This window comes from Hippocampus bargibanti, linkage group LG09 (assembly GCF_051943395.1).
Source record: "Hippocampus bargibanti isolate YZ-2025 linkage group LG09, ASM5194339v1, whole genome shotgun sequence".
In the NCBI taxonomy this organism is placed as follows: Eukaryota; Metazoa; Chordata; class Actinopteri; order Syngnathiformes; family Syngnathidae; genus Hippocampus; species Hippocampus bargibanti.
The window spans coordinates 9,007,739-9,029,449 of NC_142742.1; the positions used below are offsets into that span (position 1 = coordinate 9,007,739).

General features: G+C 41.4%; 1 long non-coding RNA gene across 1 annotated transcript; it reads left to right on the forward strand.

Annotated features, from left to right (window-relative positions):
• The first annotated feature begins 498 nt into the window (after positions 1-498).
• LOC148893569 (uncharacterized) lies at positions 499-20,022 on the forward strand. Its single transcript, XR_016116032.1, has 4 exons — positions 499-1,662; positions 2,682-2,790; positions 5,076-5,176; positions 19,450-20,022. It is a non-coding gene; the product is annotated as an uncharacterized LOC148893569 (long non-coding RNA).
• The last annotated feature ends 1,689 nt before the right edge of the window (positions 20,023-21,711 follow it).

Consider the following 21,711-nt stretch of genomic DNA (forward strand, 5'->3'; position numbering starts at 1 on the left):
TAACAAATAATGTGACACGACACAAAATACAGTCTTCAATCTTAAGCACTTTCTGCACTCTTAGTTGTATGAAGCAGTTCTAGATGAAAGAGAGATCAAAGCATCTTTTTCACCAGTGGATGAGGGACGTCATGGTGGAATGTGTACTTCTGCTACAACCTAAGTTTTGAAAGCAAACATGCAGCTGTAACATCCATTGATGAAAAGAGATCGTCTCACATCTGCTGTGCCACGTAAATCCGCTTCAATTCCAAGCCGCGACAGTTCCATTTACACATCAGTGCGATGCTCTGACGCTCCTTTCTTCTCATCATGGGCCCCTTAAGCCGTGCATCCCTCCAACCGCAGACTCTTCGGTCTTTTTGGGGAACAAAGCGGGGCTGTGAAAATTCTGCCCACTTCTTCTTTTCCTTTCGGCTTTTCCCTTCACGGGGCTCGCCACAGCGAATCAGTAACCTCCATCGTCAGAGGTTTGATCCGCATTTGTTTTGTTTGTTTTGGCCAAGCTTTTACGTCGGATGCCCTTCCTGGCACAACCCTCTGTATTTATCCGGGCTTGGGACCGGCACAAGAAGACATATGTCCCTTTGTGGCTACAGAACAAGCAACTCGCTCAGTAAAAGGCTCCCAAACACAAAATGGTCATCATCACAGCAACAATCAAAAAAGCTAAACTATACGCTATAATAATGAGAATAAATCATAAATAATAATAATAAATATATAATAATAATAATATGGAATAAATATGGAGGCGCAAAAAAGCACAATGGCCCCAGAGCTGTCCAGCGATGACATCAGTGACGTGCAGTCAGGGGAGGCAGGTGAGACCGTGTCGTCATGGAAATATCAAATGAAAAATAAATTCAACAGTTATATTTATTGAGTGATTTGTACTTTAAAGTTCTTTTCCATTTAACTTCACAATTTCTGGATTTGTTTTCAAAATCGCTGAATTTTCACATTTACCGAGACGAGCGGTGAGGCAGCAGCCGGCTGAGCCTCACCATGGATCGCGCAATGACTATGCTAACTGTGCTGGCTTGCTCTGCAGTGAGACTGCATTGATGTCTCTCTGCATATCGCTATTAAAGTGTGAAACACTTTTAGTATATGAACTAAATTGTACTACAGTGTTTATTTTATTTTTATCAAAACTGTGTGCATCGGTGAGGCACACATTTCTCCTGCCTCATGACAGGGGGCGCTGGTGATTCCAGAGATTCTTCTTGCAACCCCTCGGCTGCAGAATAATAGAATTAGTGACAGCCAGCTACTGTAAACAGTTAGCAAGTTAAGTGCAACCATCCAATAATTTTTTTCGTGTTGCTTGGCCTTCTTTTCAGAATGGAGAATTACATATCTAAATTGAAAGAATTTTCTCGACTGGACTTTCAATCGAAGCAGGAGATAATAATTAAAGGAAGACCAACACCGGAGCTAAAAGGTTTGCTTCAGACAACAGGACAGAAGACGGACTGGTACACACGAAAAGGCTGGCTGTGTGGAAGTCCAGCAAGAAATCGCCTTTTCTGCTTTTACTGCCTTGTCTCTCTGCCTCTTGACACAGAGAGACTTTTAAAACTGAAGAAAGCTAAGGAAGGCTTGTACAAAGAAGTTTCTTCAGAAAGAGCGGTGCATGGACTTCATTTATAAGTAAAGGTAACACGATAACGTTTTTTTAATTCTTTTTTTCCTATGCTACAGTTTGTATATATAAAGACTGCTGACATGACATTTTAAACAAAACACATTAACTGTTGCCAATCGAATGGTGAATAAGCTACTCCGTAGAGTTCGTTTGTAAATCTGACTGTGATGACGTCAGTGCCTCACCAGCCATGAACCTCACCGCACGTCACTGGATGACATTCAAATGGCACCGACATTCCCCCAATCAAAAACAGTGCCGGCATATTCGTGCGGCTGAGAAGGCGCAAGCGCTCAACGCAGTCTCCTCCTTGATGAATGTTGTGGCCAAAAATACTGAAAAACAATCCGCGTCTGGTCCATGTGACGCACAACAACATGAAGTAACAAAATAAAACACAAAAACAACTAAAAACGCAAGGTTCGTGAGAGCACTTGTCGACAGCTGCCTACTCAAGCGCCATCTTGGACTTCTTATTTCTGAAAAAATCAGCATATTCATGCCACATTAGAATTTGATTTGACGCGATAACTTGGGGGCACCGAGTGTAAAGAATCAGGAGCTAAGGCAATAGGACATTGTTCCAAAAATGAACAGTGAGCAGGAACTGGAACCTGGATATTGCTCACACCCTCGGAGTCACGGGAATAGGAACACTGTGGGGTGATTAATTACCCAACTAGCTTGGGGCGCCACCTAAAGCATTGTAGTGTAACAGCATGTTATCTGGTATCTGCTATGACAAGCCGTGAAGTCTTTGTCACAAAAACAACAGGAAGAAATGATAGGTCGAAAACCAGCTGTAAAAACTAAAAGAACACATTTGTAAATAATTCAATGAATCAATGATGAATGCAGTGTGCAAAACTCCAAGCAGAAGGCTAATTCATTCCATGACTGTGTCGAATCACAAAAAAAAAAAAAAAAAAAACCCAAACAATCGCTTTCTCCTTTTCCTGTTATGAAATGCAATAGTCTGCCCACACAGTGTTTTGGTGCCATACATAACAATGTCGGTCTCTATTTTTAGTACACTTATTGCTGTCTGCAGTCGAAGGCCTGCCAAGGGCGGCGGTGCCCCCCCCCCACCAAGAATTTATGTTAATTGTGATGACGAAGATCATTCACTCATCATTGAGGTATGAATCAACAGCAAGACAAGTATCAATACTCTACCAGATTTGTTGGTTTAGACAGGCAGATAGATAGATACAATACATATTGATTTAGGTAGCTAGCTAGATACGTTGATAGCTAGGTAGATAGCTAGCTAGCAAGCCAGGTAGGTAGGTAGGTAGATAGCTAGGTAATAACCTAGCTAGCTACATAGCTCACTAGATAGTTCGCTAGATAGATGGATGGATAGATCGATCAATCGATGGATCGATAATTTCCCCCAGTCAAATTACCTGTGAAGGGAAGAAGAGAAAATCTTGAGGATCAAATGGTTTTTGTCTTTTTTCGAGTCCACAATGGCTGCCCAGACGAGAAGGCATCAGAAAGGGATAACCTGAGATTTGATGCATTCCCTCACTTGTATTTGTTTGGTGCGCTTATTGGCCATCCTCCAGGGACAAAGGGGGTTGGGGGGGTCCCGGGAATTACATTACAAACGTTGCCTGCGGGAAGGTAGATTACAGTCTCCCTTTTCTCAAGCTCCAGTGCCTGCTTTATTAGCGTGAAGGAGTCGTCCATCGTTTTGTTTTGTTTTTCTTTCACCAGACTGGCTCTAATCTTGTATTTATGTCATTTTATTTATCTTTGCATAGACTTCATGCTATGGTGGTTCTGATATTATAGATGTATATCGCAGCCTTGTGTAAGTCAGGATGGGAAATAGAAAAATATTCAAGACTGTCGGGTGAGCAGTCAGACATAAATTTGGGATGACGACATTCACGAATAGTTTGACACATTTTCTACAGACCTTATCAAATGCAATATGTGCTGTGTCCGCACGGTGTAAGAAACAACGCAGACAACTCTATGCTTTCTAGCAGTTAAAAAATTTCCAAAACGCAATCAGACTGTTAAATCTCCCAGTCGTTGGACAGCGCATTAGCTGGGGAGTGGATATTTGTACAGTGATACCTCGGTTTACGAACCCCTTGGCTTATGAACTTGTCAGTTTACGAATGTTAAATTTATGACAATTTTACCTTGGCATACGAACTATTTTTCAGGATACACACGGAGCTGCCACAATGTGTCATTCGTGAACGAGCCCATTCTAAAAGAAAATGGCAGCCGGCTTGTTTTGGTCCTCTATTTCCAGCCCTCAGTCGTTGGTTAAGCCACGTGATTGGTCAAGTCGTAGCAGTGAGGGGAGGTGGTTTAAACATTTAAGAGACAGGCAGACGACACAGAGAGAGTGACAAAATGGATAGAAAACAGTGAAATTTGGACTTGTCAAGGTCAAAACTCCCATCAATCAGGCTCCACAAATAACCCGCACTAGCCATCAGTTCAATTTGAAATGAAAAGACAAGCAAGGGAACCAGCTATTAATGATGTTCTAGTGTGTCTGCTTGCATCTGTTGCTGTTGAAATATCACAATTTCCAATATGTACAACCCAGAGCTCTTTGAGACACTTCATGCAAAAAGCTATCCATTCCATCAAACCATCAACGACCATCACAAAGGTCAATAAAATGACTTTATTATACAGTATAGTTTATTTCTTTAATTATAATACGCTAGTGTTATAATTAAAGAAATAAAATATGGTATATTTTGTGTAGTTTTCAGGCTTAGAAAATTAGAAAGTAGAAAATTATGTTTATGGGGACCTGGGAACGGATTATTCTCATTTTAATGGTTTCCTATGGGAAATATTTTCACACTCTGTATGGGAACCAATTAAGTTCGTAAGCCAAGGTATCACTTGGATGAAGCGATTCCTATTGCTAACCTTCCTAAAGGTTAGCTGTGCAAGTGAGAAGGTATCAAATAAAACAAATTACATGCACAGACAGCCTCCGAGGTGATTACCAGCATCAATGAGATATTTAAAGCATAGTGAGAAATGTCATTGAAATTCTCAACGCATGCACGGGTAGGGGGAGAAGCATGCTGAGAAATGATTAAACAAATCCCTCGCCTGTCAACAAATACAGCCAAGGCAGCCGCAATGCACATCGTTTCATTACAATGTGGGCAGCCGCTCTGTTGTCTGTTGACACCGTCTTTCACTCGAAACAGGCCAACAATTTGTGCTGTGACCGAGTCTTGCGGTGACGAAGTGTGTCATTCTCACTGCCAGATAATGTGGAAGTGACATTCGATATGGCCTCAATTGCCTCTGCAACATTTTTTTCTGCATTACCTTGGAAATGTTGAAGTGAAGGCGGGGTGTGGGTTGGAATCATTTTTTTTACTGTGACTCTTGCCTAACAATTGCTCCCCCCTCTTTTTTTTCACAGCAATCATCCCCGTCGGTCGAGTCCATCTGCTTCCAGCATCTCTACCCTGACGAGCACCGTTGCCATGGAGAGAACGACCTCACAACCTCAGCTAATTAAATGTAGGCAACATTTCACATATGGTAAATGGTGCATGGAGTCGTTCAGGTTCCTCCGATTGAAGCCACTTGCATAGTTTGGGCCTTGTGGATTTGATGGGGCCATCAATGTTATGATGTGGGCTGATGATTTTTGGATGTTATTTGCAAAAGGGCTGAAACACTCACATTTCAATCTCATTTTATTTTGTTTTGGTTTTGGAAAAAAATATTATTTTTAGGGTAATGTTTACTGACATCCTGATATATATATATATTTTTTTTAATTCTTCCGGGTTTAGTTTTTTTTCATACATACAATCAGTGTTTGAAATAACGTCTCCCCGGAGGCCCGGGGTGTGCAACTTTCAAAACGTCTCGGCCCAGGTGGCCGACAACTTCTTCAAGAAAAAAAATAGATTTTTTTTTTCAAATCAAACCTTTGTTTTATTCCATAAAGCAAAACCGACAAGCAAACCACTACAAGCCATGTGGACTCCTCTTTCTAAGCGCCTTTCAAAACTCTCAAGTACACTTTACAGTCACGGTATCGTCCGAAGCACGAAACAGGCTTCTGATTGGCTGCCGTGCCGAGTATGAAAATTGCCAAACGAACGTTCGTTTAGCGGACAACGTAACGCAAACATTGCATTGTGCACCATGATGACAAATGGAGCAAATTCTTCAGCAAGGGATATTTACCATAAATTAAGCAAGGGATCATTTGTGGTAGGTACTTCCTTTGTTTTACTCAATCACTCAAAAGCCACAAATCGCTACAAGCCACGTTGACTGCACTTTCTCAGCGGGTTTCAAAACTCTGAAGTACATTTTTGAGTCAGGGTGTAGTCCGAAGCATGCTTCTGATTGGCTGCCGGTGCCGAGTATGCAAATTGCCAAACGAACGTTCGTTTGGCAATTTGCGAGCGGATTTAACAAACATTATGTGTCATAATTTTTCACATCTTCGAACGTTTGTTTGGCAATTTGCATACTCGGCACCGGCAGCCAATCAGAAGCCTGTTTCGGACTACACCCTGACTTAAAAGTATACTTCAGACTTTTGAAAGCCGCTGAGAAAGTGGAGTCCTCGGAGTGTTAAGCAGGCAACACAACGCAAACGTTGCAGTGTGCGCCATGACGCTATGCGACAGCTGGAGCAAAATCTTCAGCAAGGTATGTTTACCCTAAATTAGGCAAGGTTGCATTTGTGGTTGGTACTGCCTTAATTTTAAAAAAGACCTTTACATTTTTTTGGGGCGATTACATGTCTTTATGTGTTTTAAGGTGTGAAAAATCGGGCAGGCAACTTAATGACTCAACTCCCTCCCAGCCCTGCCCAGCCTGCCCCTTCCCACTGCCACACTCACCGAACTCTGAGTACACGCTACATGCTGTATGATCATCCTGAACTCTATTTTTGGTTATTTCTCATTAGACAAGACCTCACTTCAACCCTTTCTAGTTGTTTGTTTTTGCAATTACGACATTACGTCACTTTATGTACGTCACTTCCTCACTTAACATATGTCACTACCTCACTTTACATACGTCACTACCTCACTTTCCATACGACACTACCTCACTTTACATACAGAAATTACATGTATTGTCTGTTGTCAATTGTATGTCTTTTTTAGCCACGTTATAAGTGCCTTGCATGTCTTGCACGCTGGGTCCGAGAGGACATTAATTTCATCTGTGCTGTATGTCATGCATATTAGCATATTTGACAATAAAGCTGACTTTGACTTTGACTTTAATGGCCGGGCCGGCATCTTTTCAGAGTTGTCTGCCCGGGTGTCCACTAACTTTTTGTCATGAGTTTCAGACACTGATACAATACAGTATCTAACATTTTGAAAATAATTTGTGATTTGTTTTTTTTATACTTGCGGGCTTATTATTTATTTTCAACTATTGTGTTCCCTCTCAGTTTCCTGGGTCATTTGGATAAAAGAAATACAATGAAATAAATAATAATGCTGGATATTTTTACATCCATATTTTATCATAATGAAACTCGGGCATTAATTTAGAATGGTGAAACCAATTGAGAAATTCAAATATACAGCACATAGTGATGCATTGTTCTAGAAAAAAATGTGAATAAGTAGTGTGTCCTTAGACACTAGCGTCATTTGCTCTATTATTTGTTATCTATTAGCTAGTTATTAGTGGGTTTTCTCCGGGTCCTCCGGTTTCCTACCACACTCCAAAAACATGCATGGCAGGCAAATTGACCACTCCAAATTGTCCCTCGGTGTGTGTGAGAGTGACTGTTGTCACTGTTATACTGCGATTGGCTGGCAACCAATTCAGGGTGTCCCCCGCCTCGTGCCCGAAGACAGCTGAGATAGGCTCCAGCACACCCGTGACCCGAATGAGGAATAAGCGGTACTGAAAATGGAATGGAATGGCTGAACGGGGAATCATCTTACTGCCGGCTGGTCCTGGTCTTCGTAGACGTGTTGAATGAGTATGTATGGTGCACACTTTCAATATGTAAGGTGGCACGTAAGTGGAGTGGTAGCCCATTGGTAGAGCGCATGCTTTGCATGTATGAAGTCCTGGGTTCGATCCCCGTCATCATGACATCAAGACCCCCCCCCCCCAAAAAAAAAAAAAAAAAACAACCATGCATTTTAAACTACGAAACCGGTTTGAACTGGAACCAGTTGCGACCGGTTTGAACCTGTTCAAACCAGTTTGAACTGCCTGAAACCGGTTTGAACTCGCTGAAACCGGTTTGAACTGGAACCAGTGACAGCCAGTTTCAACTGGTCAGAACAGGTTCTGACCGGGTCCAACCAGAACTGCTTCCGACCGGTTTCAACTGCTTCCAGTTTGAACCGGTTAGAAATGGAACCAGTTATGACCGGTTTGAACTGGTTCAAAACGGTTTGAAGTGACTGAAACCGGTTTGAACCAGTTTGAAATGGAACCAGTTATAGCTGATTTGAACTGGTCGGAACCGGTTTTGACAGGTCCAAACCAGAACCGGTTCCAAACGGTTCTGGTTTGGAACTGGTTCAACCAAGTTTGAATTGGTAGCATTTACGACCGGTTCGAACCAGTCAGAACCGGTCCTGACCAGTTCAAACCGGGTTGAACCGGTTCAGACCTGTTTGAACTGGCTCAAACCGGTTTTAACTGCTTCCAGTTTAAACTGGTTCAAACTGGTTAAAACCAGTTCAAACCGGTTTAAACTGGAATTAGTGACGACCGGTTCAGAACCAGTTTGGACTGGTCAGAACCGGTTCTGACTGGTTCAAACCGGTTTGAACTGGTCAGTTCCGGCCAGTTCAAACTGGTTCGAACCGGTTTGTACCGGTTCCGACCAGTTCAAACCGGTTTTAACTGGTTTTAGAACTGAACAGAACCGGTTTGAACGTCAGAACTGACTGGTTTGAACTGTTTGAATTGGTCCCAGTTAAGACCGGTTTGAACCAGTTCAAACTGGTTTGAACCAGTCAACCAGTTCAAACCGGTTCTGACCAGCTCAAACCAGTCAGAACTGGTTCTGACCAGTCCAAACCGGTTCTGACCAGTTAAAACCGGTTTGAACTGGTTTGAACTGGTCAGAACTGGTTTAAACCGGTTTGAACTGGTCAGAACGGGTTCTGACTGGTTTGAACTGGCTCAAACCGATCAGAACTGGTTTGAACTGTTCAGAACCATATTGAACTGGTCAGAACCGATACAAACCGGTTTGAACTGGCCGGAACTGGTTTGAACCGGTTGGAACTGGTTCAAACAAGTTTGAATTGGTACCAGTTAAGACCGGTTTGAACCAGTTCAAACCGGTTTCGACTGTCAAAACCGATTTGAACCAGTCGGAACCCGATCTGACTGGTTTGAACTGGATCTGACTGGTTTGAACCGGTTTGAAATGCAACCAGTTACGACCGGTTTGAGCCAGTTCAAACTGGTTCGAACCGTTTCAAATCGGTTTCATCTGGCTCAAACCGGTTTTAATCGTCAGAACCGGTTTGAGCCCGTTCAAACCGGTTTGAACTGGTTCAAACCGGTCGTAACTGATTCTAGTTGTAACTGGGTAAAACCGGTTCTGACCGGTGTGAATTGGTTTGAACCGGCCGTTTTGAGCCAGTTCAAACCAGTCAGATCGGGTTCCGACTGGTTCAAATCGGTTTTGACTGGTTCAAACCGGTTCCGAATTGTTTGAACTGGTTTGAAATGGAGCCAGTTCAAACTGGTTCAAAACGGTCTTAACTGGTTCGAACCGTTTCAAATCGGTTTCATCTGTCTCAAACCGGTTTGAACTGGAACCAGTTAAAAACTGACCGTTCCAACCAAAACTGGTTCTGACCAGTTACAACTGGTTTGAACTGGCTCAAACTGGTTATACTTGTTTGAAACTGGCTTGAACTGGAACCGGTTTCAAACATCTCAAACCTGTTCGGAACCAGGTGTTTTTTTCAGGCGAAAAACGCCTGATCGTAGTTTAAAGTGCAAGGTCGTTTTTTGGGGGGGAAACATGATTTGCAGATGACTGGGATTGAACCCAGGACATCATACACGCAAAGCATGTGCTCTACCAATGAGCTACATCTCCACTTACTTGCCATCTCACACAATGAAAGTGTACACCATACATGCTCATTCACCATGTCACCAAAGACCAGGACCAGCCGACAGACCCCCCAAGGGAAAAGGACCTAAAAGGAACACATCACAAGTCTTTGTGGACAAGTTCGACCTTTGATTTGGATTTAAAAGTAAATACAGTAAAGTCTCGTTATATCGATATCGGTTATAACGATAGTACCGCTTATTACGATATTATTTTCATTTCCCTTGCACATTTCTAGTCTTTTTATGTATAATTAGTACCGTTTAGTACGATACCCGGTTGTTACGATAATCCGGTTATTACGGTGCTCCTTTTCATCCCCCGCCGGCCATTTTTGTTGTTTACATCGATATATCCGTCGCGCCATTGGTCAACTTGGTCACGTGTCTTGTTACGTGAGCAGCTCTCCCGAGCAGACGCCATTTTCAGACGGCAGCTCGTGTGTATCAGACGGCTGCTCGTGTGTCTTCAACAATGGACTGTTTTGGATGCCATCAGAGCAATTTCCAAAGCGTGGAGCACGGTGTCCGAAAACACCATCAAGAACTGCTTCCGTCACTGCAAATTTGAAAATCCAGGGTGCAGTGAGGAAACATCTGCAGCTAACGAAGAGGATGACGACAACATTCCTCTTGCAGTGTTGGCTGAAAAGCTAAAAGTCGCCGACATTGCATCGTATGTCGCAGTCGACAAAGACATTGCGACATTCCCAAGCTCATCAGATGCGGATATCGCAGCGGAGGTCAAAGCCAAGTATGCCACAGTACCGTGATGATGATGATGCTGATGACGATGAAGAAGAAGCGACTGAATGCACACCTTTTGCAACTTCGACAAAAGCGTTGCAAGGGGTTGCGGACACGCGATCTTTCTTTGAATCCGTAGAAAATGCATCCAGTTTTTTAGAAACGTTAAACAAGATGGAAGTGTTCATATTAAAATATAAAAATGGGAAGCAGAAGAAGATTGATGACTTTTTTAAATAGCTTACATACATACTAATTGCAGTGTTATGTACATGTACTGTTACATGAATGCAAGCGTTTTTTGCAACAATGTTTGTTGTTTTGTCTGCTGAAGCGTCATGATTTTGAAAATGACTGTACATTCCATACTGTGCATTAAAGGGCAACCAACATCACTTTTTGTGTTTCTTGAGTCAGTCAAAAAGCTGTTGTAACGTCACAGCTGCGCGCCGGGATTCTATTCAGCCACTCTCGAACGTCACGTAAGTTATGTAAACGTTGCAGTTTTGGTTTTTCATCCATGTACAGTATTTAATTGTGTTGCATCCAGATATCTTTATTGTTTGCAACAATCACTGTTTTTCATATGATTGTACATGCTGGCGTTCGTGGCTTCGTGTGAATAGAACTTGACGATTTAGCATTGGTTGGTTGCATTTTTGAAAGGAAATAGTCATTAAAAAGTGTAAAGACGTTTTTATTTTATGCACAACTTTATTTTTCACTTCACTACTGTACAAAAAACATGTTAGATACGCAATCCATGAACCCAATGATGAAATTACATGCCATAACAAAGATGCCGCATTTACGCACCCCCCCCCCCCACAGGATCGGATATATCGATAGTCCCGGTTATATCGATATTTTTTCGGATTCCCTTGCGTATCGATATAACGAGACTTTACTGTAACCACATGCAATTATTGTGAATGGTGAAGTTTTATAAGGTAGTATATAACTACAATGGCAGAGGTACAGAATATGATCTTAGAATTCTCTGCTCATCCAATCAGAGGACAGAGCCAAATTTGCGTGCAGTGTGGCTTCACACAAAGGTAGTAGCAGACATGTTTTTTTTCCCCTCCAAATTATACATTTCAAAAATATGCATTGAAATAATAACCACAGCACGTTGAAAGCATTAGGAGACACTCGTTTGTACATTTAGCAATAAATGGTATAGACGCTCCCCTACTTACGAACATTTGAGTTACGAACAACGGTACATCCAAACATTTTTGTCGTAACATATGTAGTATTCTCTTTGGTTGTACATGGAGCATATATATACTTTTCATTACAAACCAATATAGGTGAATTATACAAGCCTTAATCATATATCCCATACAAAATATAGCGTTGAATCAACTTATGAATGAATTCACCTTCCGAACGACTGTTCGGAATGTATCTCGTTCGTAAGTAAGGAGCGTCTGTATTTGGGAATGAGCAGCCCATTAAGTAAATGCAAGGTCAGAGACTGTGGTCTGCGAAGCTTGAAGGACAACCGACGTCTCCAGATAAGTTGTGTCCATAATTTGTAAAATGCTTCAAATGACTTCTACTGAGCGTATTTTACAAAGATTCCACCGAATACATCTATATTTTACATTTTAAGACTCGTGCAGAATATTCCGAAAGTCTTGGTTTTGAGTTGGTGACGAATCCTCACCCTACGTCACTGAAGGAACGCCCCTGATTGAGAAAGGACATACCTTGCATCACCTCAATGCATTTTGCGGTACTTTGTTTGGTCTGAAAACTTCGTGTTGATCCGTGTTGATGGCGAAATTAGAAGGTAAACACATAAATAATGCAATGGTGAATCGTTGTATGTTACACCGAGACAACTCTGTTGAAAAAAATTCCAAACTGCAAAACAAAACTATTTCCAACAGAGCTCTGCCGCCATCTTCTGCATTTATTGTGACACTACACATCAGTCTTGGGCAATCAAAACGACCCAGAAAACCTTCTTTAATCGATTGCAAACATGTATGCTTTCCTCTTCAAAACTATTTGAATCATATTCATAACTGGATGCATAACAAGAAAGCATATTCTCCGAATCTGAAGCCATTGTTTTGATTCTCGAGCAAGGCAAGACGTCTTGGCGTGATGTCACTAACAAGGAGGCGGGACCTTCTGAAACTGGCCATTTCCGTTTTCAAATGGAAGCACTTTTTAGACACTTTAAGTCATTTTATTGGTGTTTTGCATTTGAATAACAATATCATCCTGCGTGTTTTGGGTATTTTAGATGCTATAAAACGTTTTTCTGATGTCAGTTAAAAAACAAAAAAGTGACGTCGGTTGTCCTTTAAGTGATTGTTTTGAAGCAGACGTTCTCAAAAGCATCGACGAATGGGAAATACATTAACGTGCAATGAAACATTTTTCATCCGAATTCATTTTTCAGTTGTGTGGTCATAGTCACCATTTATTTCAATAATTTCCACTTGAACAAGCTTTTTGTGATGACAGAAGGCGGGGAGTAAACCAAGTGCGCGAGCATGTGTCTGACGTCTTTTTAGCATTCACATTCAGAATTCGTTTGTTGTTACACTTGGTTCTATGAGCGTGTGGTTGTCATGGCAACATTACCCGAAAGAAACAGCCTCGGCTCAAGCTTTGTGCAGACTCATTAAGGAATCAAAACTACAAAAAAAGTATATGGGTGGATGGGTGGTTGGAGGGAGGGTGGGATAGATGGATAGAGAGAGTAATATAGATAGATAGATAGATAGATAGATAGATAGATAGATAGATAGATAGATAGATAGATAGATAGATAGATAGATAGATAGATAGATAGATAGATAGATAGATAGATAGATAGATAGACAGTCAGACCTACACAGTAGATGTATATATAGATAGAGCTACAGTAAAGTCTCGTTATATCGATATCGGATATATCGATAGTCCCGGTTATATCGATACTATTTCTATGCACGCACGGAGAAAATTACATGCAAACAGGGTCGGATATATCGATAGTCCCGGTTATATCGATATTTTTTCGGACTCCCTTGAATATCGATATAACGAGACTTTACTGTATATACACAGTGAAAGACAGCAAATGGCAAGGCACGGTGCACTCGGTACATATATTGTATTTTACAACAATACCAAATGATATTTATCCATGCAAGGCAATTGGAGCAAATTGCTCTTTCTTTCAACATCTTCATTATTATCATCATTATCCAAAATTGTATCCGTAGTGTTGATCTGATTAACAGATCCATACAGTATTGCATGACCAACATTATTCAACAGAATTCATGTGAACTCCAGTTTTCAGTCATAGCACGTTCATGTTTTTTTTCTTCCAGAATACTTTATTGTGACCTGAAACAAATCAATAAATAAAGGGAGGAAGTGCAATGTGCGCATTGTCGGCCACAACTGTGCGGGAAGAAGCCCGGTGATTTGCAATCAGTCTTGTGCCGCCTCTTCACACAAATTGGTGATAATTTATCAACTCAAGTGTTGCTCATCAATGCTGCTCTACCCTTTTACTGTCTTAGCGTGAGGGTTTTCAACAATGCTGAGCATCCATTAACGAGACATTCTCATTTGTTTGTTTTGCTTTCATGTCCCCCAAATGACGACAAAAGTGGCAATTAAAGCTGTAAAAATCAGGGAGGAACAGTTCCTCTGAATTTCTTCAGGGCGGGATAAACATAACACACAAGATGTTTGGTCAAGTTCTGACCTTGGGGAGCTGAATTATTGGAGTTTTCTAAGTCATCAAATGTTGCTGCCATGTTCAGCCTACCAGCAATAATAACACAAACTCAACTGTTTATCAATTTCACATCAGCCATCTGTCTGGTGTCTTTTCTTGCCATGGCCCAAATAAGGTAGTGATGTGTGAAAAACCTCAAGGGCAACTTTGACTTTGAAGGACTCATTGAAAATAGCTGCCTCAATATACTGTATTGGATTGGATTTGCCTTTATTAGTCTCGCAGTGGAGACATTTACATTTCACAGCAGCAAAGTGATGAAAGTAGAAAAACAAAATTCATGAACTGCTGGAAAGGCAGCCACTCTCGCGGTGCCGTCTTGAAGTCAAAAGAATCAAAAAAACTAAATAACAAATAATATGACAACACAGAGAGTCATTCATTCTTAAGCACTTTCTGTACCCTCTTTGTTACATGAAGCAGTTCTAGATGAAAGAGGAGCGATCAAATCGTCTTTCCACCGGTGAATTAGGGACATCATAGTGGAATGTGCACGTCGACTACAAGCTGTCGCATGCATTGACGAAAAGAGATTGTCTCACACCTCCGGTCCCACATAAATCCGCTTCAATTCCAAGCCGCAACAGTTCCACATACGCATCGGCGCTCTGCGCTGACGCTCCTTTCTTCTTATCGCGGGCTCCTCAAGCCATGCATCCATCCAGCCGTAGACTGTCCAACAGCACCGACCTTTCCGCTGAACAAAGTGGGGCTGTGAAGACGATGCCCATTACAGGTGCAAAAAATGCACAATGGCCCCTGTGGTGTCCAGCGATGAATGGCACCGACATTCCTCCCAAATCAAAAACAGTACTGGCATATTCATGCTGCCGGAAAGGCGCAACGGCTCAGAACAGTCTCCTCCTTGATGAATGTGGTCAAAAATGCTGAAAAACAGTCCGTATCCATTCCACATGACGCACAACAACACAAAGTGACAAAAGAAAACACCAAACAAGACAAACACAACAACAAAAGCAAGGCTCATGAGAGCACTTGCTGACGGCTGCCTACTCGGGCGCCATCTTGGACTCCTTTGTGTGCACAGTATTGATGACACCACAATGATTCTACACAGATGACCTCTGCTTTTTAGTCATGTCGCAACGCCTGCTGTAATGGTATACAGGTAACATCCGACTTACAACCAGCTCGACTTACGACCTCCAGACCCTATTTTTAAAATTTTGATTCTACGCCTGGGACTGTGACGCGCTAGAAGGCCGGTAACGTGTACAGTGATCCCTCACTACTTCACGGTTCACTTTTTTTTCAAGGGAAAAAAAAACAAAGAAAGTAAAAGAAACACTGCAAACAAAGCAGAATAAAATCAAACACACTGGCCTTGAACATCTCATGGAGCATTTTGCTTCTAGAAATCGAGCCATGTCGGTTCCTAAAAATCTTCTTGCTTAAAAAAATAGAGTGCCAACAACTACCGATAACAATGTTCTTCTCTCGGAGAAAGACTCCTTCAGTAGAAAAAGACGCTACAGCGCAGCGGAGTCAGGACGAATAGGCGCAGCAAAAAAATATCGTTTTACAACACCATTCTTTAAACTATTAAAAAAGAGATTTTATTTTTTGTTTCATTCTGCAGTATGTACAGTTTTGCATTATAAAATTAAAAAAAAAAAAAAAAAGCTGACTACATTGTACTTCGCGGATTTCACCTATCGTGGGCTATTTTTGGAACGTATCTCCGGCAGTAAACTAGGGTTCACTGTACAACAATTGTGGCCAGCCAGCCAGCATCTCACACTCGCACAGCAATCGACCGTGTGATGGCACCAGAGGGGGGGAGTTTGTGAGTCATTTAGCCTCCGAGTCTCTATTCAACATTTTGAATGGATTTCAACTTACGACCATTTTGACTTACGACCGTTTGGTCGGAACTGAACTTGGTCGTAAGTCGGATGTTACCTGTACTTGACTTTGTTTGATAGAATGCACATCCTTAAACATCCAATGTCACTTATTTTCTACTCATTTGTATTTGTCTAGTACACCGCGAAGAGCCATGAACCAGAAATAATCATCATTTTTAACCCATCAGTAATGCATTATTAATCACTCCTTACTATTATTATTCATTATTGATTATCTGCTCCTAACATGATCGGCAATGGACTCAAAGTCTTCCTTCGCACGTGTAATTGAATCGCACCTCTTTACGCCAAAATGACGGCACCCGACCGTAGGCTGACACGCGCCACAACTGCTGCCTATGAATTATTCGCGCCAGAAGCCCCCCCCCCCCCCCCCCCCCCCCCCCCGCACTATTAAAAAAAGGAACTGTAGAAGATCCAACCTCTCATTTCTGGCAGCTGCGGATAAAAGATTCTTGTGCATAGATATTTTGCCCGCAGTGGCTTTCCCTTTGCAGGGTCTCTCGTTTCAGATGTGCTTTTTGTACTTCTAAAACGTTAATTTATGGTTTTCATTCTTTGTGTTAGTCATTGATCGGCCACTGAGTGAAATTGGTATTGGTCAAGCTGATTCCAAATTGCTATTCTGTGTAAATATAAATTGTAGCATCATGGGAAAAAAGCAATTTGGTGGTTAATTTTATAAACGCAAGACTACTGAACACAGTGGATTTCATCGCTACGCCTTCAGTAGTGCTATGTCTGAATCAATGCAGACTGAAAAAAGTGTGGTGAGATTGACAACAAGTCCACTAGAGGGTACCATTAGCCAGGAAATAACTGACCAACCTTTCTTTATGATGTCCATTTTTTCATGAAAAGTCCATCTTGAAAATGGCTAACAGTAAATCTCCAACCAAATCTTGTCCTTCTTCAGCCATTGTGGGTTGACAAAACTGCAATTAAATCAACACAAAAAAATGTATTTGCTTATGCAGCTCGCTACCGATACAGTATGCAAGCTCTGACCAGTATGCTCTTGTCACTAGCGACTTCTGATCAGAGCTGGCCAACTCTTGCGTTGACCAGCCAAGAAGGTGCTGGTACCCGTTTTGGGTTGCCAACTCGAAATCTGATTGGTGTGAGCAACAGCTTGATTGACACATTTGATGCGACAAGGCCCGCAGAACTGATTGTGAAGGCATCCAGGCAAATGATGGCTGAAATGTGATTGGTTAAATGCTTAAATCCAATCCAGCTTGTAGTTGGTCTTCTATTATTACTGTATCTATTAGCTAGCTAGCTTTCTATCTATTTGAGTTCCTTCCGGGTTGAGTGAACGCTGGCGGATGTGGCTGCCGCTGCTCACCCGCAGAAAAAATATCCTGTGACTGTAAAGTGTCCTTGAGAGTTTTGAAAGGTGCTTAGAAATGAAATGTATTATTATTATTATTATTATGATTAGTATTATTATTATAAAAACACATCTGGAAGGAGCACAACAGGGGAAAAGTAATTAAAGGAAGTTGAAAGACCATTTGGAATTACAGTAAAGTCTCGTTATATCGATATCGGTTATATTGATAATACTGCCTATTACGATACTATTTTTATTTCCTGGCAAATTTCTAGTCTTTTTATGTATAATTAATTCAGTTTAGTACGATAAATGGTTATTATGATAATCCGGTTACTACTGTGCTCTTTTTCATCTCCCGTCGGCCATTTTGCTATGTTTATATCGATACAAAAGCAGTTTAAGGTGAATCGATATTTGCTTAGGGGTTTCTATACAGTACCACCATTCTCGAAATCTGTATCAGTCGCACCGTTCGTCACGTGACCAGCTTCCATGTCTTGCGCAGTGTAGCAGGCGCCATTTTCTACCATAATAAAGATGGCATACGAAGCGTTGAACTTCGGACCTGGATCAAAGACGATGAGAACGTCACAATACTGTAGTCTTCTTATACAGTATACAGTTGTTTGACACCAATTTCAACCATGGGGAAACAAATTGTGATATCCGAACAACGTACAAGGCAATCATGGCTGTGGGGAACAATCCAACAAGCAACTCCTTCATTGCGAAATAGTTGCAGTTTTCGTTTTCCATTCATGTATTTAATTGTGTTGTATTCAGATATCTTTATCGCTTGCAATAATCACTGTTTTTCATGTTTGTACATGCTGGAGTTCGTGGTTTCTCTCGTGTGTACAATGTAAACAATGTCGAGTGATATGCAGAGTCACGAATGCAAGAGTGCGTTATAAAAATAATAAATGATGTTTTTATTTAATGCATAAGTTTATTTTTCACTTCACTACAGTACAAAAGCATGCTAGAACGTAATCCATGAACCCAATGAGAAAATTACATATATTTTATCAAATTAAAGATCCCCCATTTATTGCCCCTGCTTCATGCAGTACGGCACAGGATCGGACATATCGATAGTACGGTTATATCAACATTTTTTCGGACTCCCAAGAATATCGATATAACGAGACTTTACTGTATTTAATAAGAATTAACGGACAAAATATAATTAACATCAGTCCGTGATTCAGATATTTTTGGCCAGCAGAGAAGGGTTTGCAGGCCTTGACAGTCCGCCGCTGACTGAACAGTGGGACACAGTGAATAGCCTATTTGAAAATGCAACAAAATGAGTAGTATCACTGAGACAAGAAACACTAAATCCTGGATATATATATGTTGTCGTTTTTTCCCCATTTCTGATGGTAAATGTATCGATTTAAAGGGTCTTCAGTCCAATTTAAACAATTTACACACCATTCGCCCGCGTCAAGGTCACCCTCACCTGACCTCCGCAAACAATTGCCATGCCTTCTATTCCTGACATGCTGGCAGCAGATAATGAAAGTGTCAGTGCTCCTCCGACTGTAACCAACTTGATGAGGCCATTTTCCCGCCGTCAGATCCCATTTCCCATGATGCAACAGCGTGAACGGTTGTCTCTCGTTTTTCCACAAATCGGGTGCAGAGCTCGAGAATGAAGATGTTGTTCAACCGTTGTTGAGGAAATGTCAGTTTGGGGAATCAGACACTCAGTTGAAATTCAGAAAATATAAATCCGCACAAATGGCTTCCGCTTTCTGCTTGTGGGAATCGAATTCTTCCAGCTGTGATCAATGTGTAATTTGTAGAAGGGAAAGTAAAGTGAAAGAAATAAGCTCCGTCATGCAATATTCATGCAAGCAAAAGGTACAGTCTGACCTTGATGCTCTCTGTCTGCTTTTGTCAGTCGCCTTCTCCGTCGTTGCTCATTTAATTTGACTGAAAAATGTCTTTTCACCGCACAAAGGGCCATCATGGGGCGGAAGAAAATGGCCTTAATGAATTTGGGAGAGGATGAAAACGGATGCAAAGTGGCATAAGGGGACGCGAATCCTTCAAGAGAAAGGTGAGTGGGCAACAGATCAGGATGAGACACAAAGTGGTTGTGATCAAAGCAAAATATTGTTCAATTTCATAAAAGCCAATTGTTGTATCATTTTACCTTCACCAAAATAACCTGAAATACTGACAGTTCCACATCATATCAGGCCCAGTGACCAAAAATGATTAATATAAAGCACCCAAATAAAATGCACACCTTTGCATGTTAGCAATATATACATTGTCATCACACCTCGCCCAACACATTCTGCGAAGATGATGCCATGCAGTGGCGGACCGTCAAAGCCTGTAAAGAAGGGGTGTCAAAGTCATTTTTTTGCCGCGGGCCACATTGTAGTTATGGTTTCCTCTCGAGGGCCGTTATGAATTTGGGGTACCCATTAGAATGTTTAAATCCCTTCAAATATTACATATAGAGCACACAGCAAATTAATGAATAACTCGTTTTCAAATCTGAAGTCAAGAATAATGACTTTTATTGTGGTTGACATCCAAAAATATGAAATTTTGGCTCAGAGTTTAGCAATCATCATAGAATTTAACAAGTTTGATTTGCTTTCGCGGGCTGAAAAAAATGATGTGGTGGGCCAGATTTGGCCCGCGGGCCTTGACTTTGACACCTGTGCTGTAAAGCCTTCTCTGCTGCCCTAAAAATATCCTATTCACAGACCCGATGTTAATTATATTTTGTCCATGAATACTTATTAAATAATTCCAAATTGTCTCATCTTCCGTTTGTTACTTTTTCCCTGTTGCGCATCTTTCAGTTGTGTGTTTTTGTATTTAAGCAATTAACCAATCACATTTCAGCCATCATTGTTACCATGGTCAGAAATCTACCTGGACACCTTCACAATCAGTTCTGCGGGCCTTCTGACATCAAATGTGTTGATCAAACTTTCGCTTTAACCAATCAGATTTCGAGTTGACAACCCAAAAGGGATACCAGCGCCTTCTTTAAGGGGGTCAATGTCAGAGTTTTTGCAAACTATGATTGGCTAGTCACTAGTCAAGGATAGTTTGCGAAAACTGCCCTTTACAAGAGCATACTGGCAAGAGCTAGCGCACTGTATCGGTCGTGCGCTGCATAAGCAAATATATAGTGTTATAGCAGTTTTGTCAACCAACAATGGCTAAAGGAGCGGAAGAAATGGATTTGGTTTCAGATTTACTGTTAAACTAATTTTCAAGACTGACTTCATTCAGACGATTCAAAAATAGCAAATAATATAACCTTATGGGGTTATTATTGATGCTTCACCATCCTTCGCCAATCATCTTCTCTATGGGGTGAAAGAGCGACTTCTGACCTCACATCACGAATCCACACATGGTAGTAAAAACTCGAGTAGTTTAATGACAGTATGTATTTCCTGGCTAACTGTACCCTCTCGTACTCTCAGGACGTGTAGTAATAATCCATTTCATTTCTAAGCGCCTTTCAAAACTCTCAAGGTCACTTTACAGTCACAGGATCAGTTTTTCTGTGGGTGAGCAGCGGCAGCGTACACGCGCCAGCGTACGTCCAACCAGGAAGTAACTCAAACATATAGAAAGCTAGCTAGCTAGCTAGAGAAATTGCTCCTTTGCTAAACTAGATCACACCACACTTTTTTACAGTGGCTTCCGTGGATTGATTCAGCGGTAGCACTACTGAAGGCCTAGGAGTGCACGGTAGCACTACTGAAGGCCTAGAAGTGACATGCTTACACATGTTATTTCGTGACTTTCCCGATCAGTGAACTCACTTTATATTTTCTCTCATTTGAGTCAGAGTGTCAGTGCTGCACTAGTTATTACAAATAGTTCAGCTCTTTGCTGATAAAAGAACACATTGAATTCCCCTCACATCATGTGTTGCTCTCAGCGAGGGGTCAATCTATTCTAAACATATAATAAGATCCCACACGCAGAAAGCACATGGAGGACGGGAGTTTGTAAATGAGTAACACAAAGGTTAATAAAGACATCCATTCATTAAGGATTCACTTGACGTGAGCTGCAAACAATCACAGCATGGAAGCAGGAAACAAGCGAGGATACCCCCTGGCTTCTAATGAGATCGTCCGTCTCATTATTCCATATGACAGAACTGTCAGACAATTCCAAAGAGAGACAGAATGAGTGTAACATCAAGAGCTTTCCTCTCATAGTCTTTCTCCGGGCG